This window comes from Giraffa tippelskirchi, chromosome 8 (assembly GCF_054371585.1).
Source record: "Giraffa tippelskirchi isolate mGirTip1 chromosome 8, T2T-mGirTip1v1.2.pri, whole genome shotgun sequence".
NCBI lineage: Eukaryota > Metazoa > Chordata > Mammalia > Artiodactyla > Giraffidae > Giraffa > Giraffa tippelskirchi.
Genome location: NC_137282.1, coordinates 17,782,359 through 17,788,111, shown reverse-complemented (window position 1 = coordinate 17,788,111; position 5,753 = coordinate 17,782,359).

Below are 5,753 nucleotides of genomic sequence, written 5' to 3'. Positions count from 1 at the left end.
GGAGGTGATTGGTGGTTGTGAAGGTGATGACTGGTGGCTGTGAAGGTGATTGGTGCCTGTGGAGGACTGAGGAGGTGATTGGTTCCTGTGGAGGGCTGAGGTGATTGGTGGCTGTGGAGGACTGAGGAGGTGACTGGTGGCTGTGAAGGAGGTGATTGGGGGCTCTGGAGGACTGAGGAGGTGACTGGTGGCTGTGGAGGAACAAGCTCAAAGCCCCACTAGCTTCCCGGATTCCCTCTCCTCTGCAGAGCCCTAGTCATAACGTGCTGGGGATGGTACTTTCTGGAGAAGCAGCAGAAGTAAAATCCATCTGCCTCTCCTAGAACGCGGGCAAAGACTTGTTGCCCCAGGGGGAGGGTAGAAGCCGGAAGTCTGCTCCTGGTGGGGGGGCAGGTACAGATACTGGGTGATTGCTCTCCTGGGGGGGGGGGGGTGTGTGTGTGTGGAAAACAACCACCCCAGACCACCGCAGTTACAAGGCAGCATTTGGAGGCCACAGGCAGGAGGAACAGGAATGCCAGGAAAACCTCACCCCTGCAGCCAAAGTGCAAAGGGCCTGCCTGAGATTTGAGGCTGAATTGGGACAAAACACATCTCACCTGGTCCTACCGTGAGCTTAGCACCCGAGTCACAAGCAACAGCTGTGGACAACCAGGGACGGCATCAGAGCCTGGAGAGAGACTCTCTGATGCGCGTATATAGGGACGATGGCAAGCTGAGGAGGGTGCAGGGTCCCTAGAAAACCTGACACCCAGCCCCTACCCTGAGCACAAGGGGACAGCAGCCTGTCCACCATTAATGGAATTTGAGGCCTATGGGCCCTGGGACTTTGAGTAATAGAAGTCTATACCTGGTGAAAATATCTTTCAAAAAATGAATCATAAGGGAATTCCCTGGTGGTCCAGCAGTTAGGGCTCGGTGCTTTCACTGCCGATGGCCCAGGTTCGATCCCCGTTTCGATCCCCGGTTAGGGAACTAAGATCCCACGGGCTGCAAGGCACGGTCACAAAAATAAATAAATAAATAAAAGAATCACGGGATACTTTTTAAGACATACAAAAGCTGAAGGAATTGCTCACCAGCAGACTTGCACTACAAGTAAGTCTTTAGGGTAGAAGAATAATTATACCAAAGGGAAATATGAACCTAAACAAAGGTATGAGGAGTCCCGGAAATAGTCTACACTTAAACAAGCAAATGCATATATAAAAGTCTTAAACATTATTATTTATATCTCTTTAAATAATCCGGAGAAGGCAATGGCAACCCGCTCCAGTACTCTTGCCTGGAAAATCCCATGGACAGAGGAGCCTGGTAGGCTGCTGACTATGGGATCGCACAGAGTTGGACACAACTGAAGTGACTTAGTACCAGCAGCAGCAGCAAATAATACTCTATTGTCTAAATAAAAGTAATATTATTATATATGATTTCTAATATGTACCCCCAAAAAAAATGTATGACAATAGGTACAAAGTTTGGGCCGGGATAAACAGAAATATTATAAGGTTCTAATTCTGTATGTGGCATGGTGTAATACTATTTGAAGACATTGTTTTAAGTTAAAGGCATACCACAAATCCTAAAGCTAACAGAGTAACAAAACTATAAGCTATAAGCCACTAAAATGATAAATGGAATAAAAAATTTTCTGTTAATCCAGAAGAATTAAGAAAAAAAGAAATTATGGGACAAATAGAAAACAAATAGCAAGATGACAGACATAAACCTAACTGTACTGATAATCCCAATGAAATGTAAATACTCTCAGTATTCCCAGTTAAAGACAGAGTGTTAAATTGGATTTAAAAAATTAGTGCCCAACTGTATGCTGCCTAAAAGAAACAGGGTGGGGCAAGAGCTGATGCAAAAACCTTGGAGGTGGTTCTCTGAGCCTCAGCTTTCTTATCTGTATAATGGGAATATTTAGAGTTATGAGGATTAACTGAGTTACTATGTATAAAGTCCATAGAACAGGTCCTGGGACATAATAAATTTTCTATAAGTGTTAACTATAATAACAACAGTAATTTGTTTTTTCAAAGTGGAGAACTGTTGGAAGGCTGTCAGGAAAGGAGATACTATAAATCAGAAAGTAGCATTTTTTTAAAGGTCGTTCTAGCTGCAGATTGGAACAAGGAAAGAACAGACTTGGGGGTTTAATAAGGAGACTTTTGCAAGGGGTCCATTGAGAGCTATGAGACAGTTAAACTAAGGAGGCAAAGGGGACTTGGAAAGGTTTTGTGAATTAGGCAGTAGAAACTACCAACAGTGATGTTTGAGGTGGTGGTGGGAGGCTGTAGGAGGTGGCAAGGGGCCTCTCCAAACTGTGGCCCTTGCAGCAGGGGCTGGTGGTGATGTGCTTCACCTGGTCAGGGGAGCCTGGAGGAGGACGAGGTTGGGGAGGTGCTGAGCCCAGTCCTGGACGTGCTCAGACTCAGGGACCGTGGGGCATCCTGGCTGAGGGACTGCAGAAGCAGTCTGGAGTTCAGAGGACAAACTGTGGCTGGAGACAAAAGATTGAAACTGTTGGCAAATAAATAAAAATTGGACCACAATCAACCAGTCTGGAAAAGGTGGAAGGAAGGAGATAGCTAGATGATTTTTAAAGTTTCTCCTGGTTCCCACATGTGTAGGATTCCAAATGTTGAGGTTGTTGAGGGACAAAAAGATACACAAAAAAACAATGTTAGATGGCAAGATTTATACACCAAATAGTATAGTATGATGCTGAGAGAAACTAAGACTTAAAGGGGGTATGTGCCATCTCCATGAACTGGAAGACTCTATGTGAAAGCATCTATTCTCTCCCAGTGATAGATACTGCAGTCCTGGTCAAAATCCTAGCAGGTGTTTTTTTTTTTTCTTCTGCATGTATAACTATAAAAGCTGATTCTAAAAAAAATTTTTTTGATTGTTGTAAAATATACATAACAGAATTTAGTATTTTAAAGTGTACAATTCGGTGGCATTAAGTACATTCATCATGGTGTGCCACCATCTATTTCCAGAATATTTTCATCATCCCAAACACACCAGGCATTAAAAAGTAACTCCCCATTCCCTTCTTCCCCAGTCCCTGGGAATCTCTGTTCTACTTTCTGTATCTATGAATTTGCCAATTCCAGGTACCTCATATAAGTGGAATTAAAACAACATTTTGTTTTTTTGTGCCTGGTTTGTTGCACTTAGCATGTCTTTTAGGGTCATCTGTGTTGCAGTATGTGTCAGAATCTGTCCTTTCTACGGTTGAATACACCATATTTTCTTTATTTTTTTTTTTTGCCAGCTGATGGACCTTTGGGTTATTTCCACTTTTTGGCTATTGTGAATAATGCTACTAAGAACTTTGGTACCTCGTGTATTCTTTGTAAGATTTAAATGAGTGATTCAATTTCTTTAATAGTAACAGTAGGTTGCATTTTTTTCTTTTCCATTATGGCTTATTATAGTATATTGAATATACAATAGGACCTGTTTATCCATTCTATATATAATAGTTTGCATCTGCTAGTCTCAAACTTCCAGGCCACCTCTCTCCCACCCCCCCATTTCCCTTGGAAGCCACAGGTCTGTTCTTTATGTCTGTGTAGACTCATTTATTCTTGAGTCAGTTTGATAAGGTCAAAATATCCTAGTCATTTGCTCATTACTTCTGTTTTCAAATTTATCATTGTTGTTGTTCAGTCGCTCAGTCATGTCCAACACTTTGTGACCCCATGAACTGCAACATGCCAGGCTTCTCTGTCCATCACTATCTCCAGGCTTCCTCAAATTCATGTCCATTGAGTCAGTGATGCCATCCAACCAAGTTATTGGCAAGTATTATTCATACTACCATCTAAATGTTTTAATCATTTCTTTTGAAAATTCATGTTTTTGGTGCTCCCTGAATGCTTTCCTTCATTTTATCTTTTGAAGTACTGAATTTCATTCTGTTGATATTTTGAGTCTTTTGATATTTGCTCTTAATTAAAAAAAATTTTTTATATTTGCTCTTACTCTTCTTTTATGGAATAGTAAACACAGCTCAATTAATTTTTAGCTGTTCCTCTATTACAAGCATTTAATTATAAATTTCCCTGTAGAGCCTGGTTTGGTTGCATTGCACAAGTTTTATTTCTGTGAACAGCTTCATTGAGGTATATTTTACGTATGGAATTTTCTCATTTCAAGGGTAAAGATTTTTTGCAAATTTACCAAAAGGAGCAATTATGACCATAAACCAGTTTTAGAACATTTTCTTCATTCTAACAGGTACCTTTGTGACCATTTACAGTTAATTCCCATCCCCACTGGCTAGGCAACCACTAATCTACTTCTGTCTTCATAAGTTTGCCTTTTTTAGGCATCTCCTAGGAATGAAATACGTGTAGTGTCTCATGGCTGGCTTCTTTCATTAGCATGTTTTGAAGTTCATCCATGTTGTATGTTTCAGTTAAGTTCTATTGGTGGTGGTTTACCACTTTGTAACATTTTTGTCTATCCACTGAGCAGTTAATGTTTAGAATGTTTCCAGTTTGGGGCTATAATTAATGAACATTTGCCTGCATGTTTTGGTGTGAACATGTATTTTCTCTTGGGAAGATATGAATGAATAGAATTGCTGGGGCATAGTTAATTTATGTTTATGAAGTTGTCAAGTTTTCCAAAGTGGCTGCACCTTTTTAAATTACTTGATAGCAATGTATGAGGGCTCTGATTTCTCCACATTCTCACCAATATTTGTTATTTGTGAATAAATAAGGAAGTCATTATAATTTTTCTGATGAGTGTGAAATCTCAATTGTGCTTTTAGTTTGTATTTCCCTAATGACAAATGATGTTGATCTTTTCATGTACTTATTAGCTATTTGTTGGCTATTTGTGTATCTTCTTTAGTGAAATGTCTATTCACATATTCTGCCCATGTTCTAACTGGGTTATCTTACTGAGTGGTAAGAGTTCTTTTAAAATCTGGGTACAAGTACCTTATTAGATATGTGATGCAATCTTCTAGTCTCTTTTAATTCTGTCCTTTGAAGCACACAAGTTTTGAATTCTAGAGGTCGTTTATCAACTTAAAAATTTTATGTACTATTCTGGTATTATTTACAAAATCTTGACCTAACCCATTCTCAAAGGAGTTCTGTATTTTCTTCTTAAATTTGTTTGATCCATTGTTACTCAATTTTTGTGTATGATAGGTTAAGCACCTCAGTTCACCCTTTTGCACGTGGACATCACTTTCCCAGCACCATTTGTTCAACAATTCTTCCCTTAATGAATTGCCTTGCTACTTTTGTTGACTATAAACAGAAGGATTTATTTCTGGACTTTCAATCCTGTTCATTGATCTATATGTTCATCCTTACTCCTAAACTACACTGTCTTGAAAACTGTAAATTCTGACATAGGGAAGAAAATGTACTCTTTGTTCTTGTTTCTCAAAATTGTTTTGGCTGTTCTAGATATTTCATCCACACTTTCCTGGTGGTCCAGTGGGTAAGACTCCGGGCTTCCAATGTAGGGGCGTGGGTTCAGTCCCTGGTTGGGGCACTATTGACCCCATGTGCTCCAAGGTGAGGTCAAAAAAGAAAAAATTAGGCATTTTATTTACATAATTTTATGTGTTTTCATAACCAGTTTTTATAAATTCTATTTTATAGAATTTTAAATTTCCTTTAATTCATCTTTGACTCTTATTTTTTTTAATTTCACTATTAACCTCTAAATTAACTGCACTGCAGTCAGGATTTGGTGTCATGTATCAG